This window comes from Mastomys coucha, unplaced genomic scaffold (assembly GCF_008632895.1).
Source record: "Mastomys coucha isolate ucsf_1 unplaced genomic scaffold, UCSF_Mcou_1 pScaffold21, whole genome shotgun sequence".
NCBI classification, from domain to species: domain Eukaryota; kingdom Metazoa; phylum Chordata; class Mammalia; order Rodentia; family Muridae; genus Mastomys; species Mastomys coucha.
Window position 1 is genome coordinate 163776243 of NW_022196904.1, and position 714 is coordinate 163776956.

The following is a 714-nucleotide window of genomic DNA, read 5'->3' on the forward strand; positions in this document are numbered from 1 at the left end:
AATATGGGTCATTTATTTTATTTCCTTTGTATAATGGTGATATAATTTCAAATTTAACAGCCCATCACACAATTCTACTCATTATTTCCCACCAGAAACTCTGCTAAGAGACAAAACAAATAACTTTTGAAACTTTATGCTCCAGTTCTGGGATTTTTTTTTTAAATAAAATGACTTATGTATCAAGATAAATTGTACACTTAAAAATCCTTTACTATCCCCCTGGCAATGGGCAAAAAAGACACCTTGTTGGCAGTACTGTCCTTGTGTCAGTCAGGGGCAGAGCAGATGGCAGGCCTTTGTTCATCCTAGCTTGCTTGATGCCTGGCTTGATGGTCAAGGCTGTTTCATACCTAGGACACATGACAATCAAATCAAATTAAATTCAGGCAGCACAGAGCAAGAAGAGGAAGACAGAACTGTGTTTTTCCATGTCATGCAGTACAGGCTGATAAAGATGCCCGTAGACCTGCCTTCCAAAGACTCACAGTACAGGCAGACCTGTGACACACAGAGCCCTACCTACCACCACAGAGTGAAGCATGGGAAGAAAAATACACGCGTGCGCGCACACACACACACACACACACACACACACAGATGAATCCCCATGTCACCCACAGACTTGCCCTCCTGCACACAACACAGGGTGGTACACAGACACCCTTGCCACAAGGGCTTGCCAGGCAGGTGGCCAGTCTGCAATAGGAGCCA

The 714-nt window shown here is 44.1% G+C and overlaps 1 non-coding gene across 1 annotated transcript; it reads left to right on the top strand.

Moving 5' to 3' along the window:
* The first annotated feature begins 217 nt into the window (after positions 1 to 217).
* On the top strand, positions 218 to 366 carry LOC116104344. Its single transcript, XR_004123850.1, has one exon. It is a non-coding gene; the product is annotated as a small nucleolar RNA SNORA48 (small nucleolar RNA).
* Positions 367 to 714: the final 348 nt, after the last annotated feature.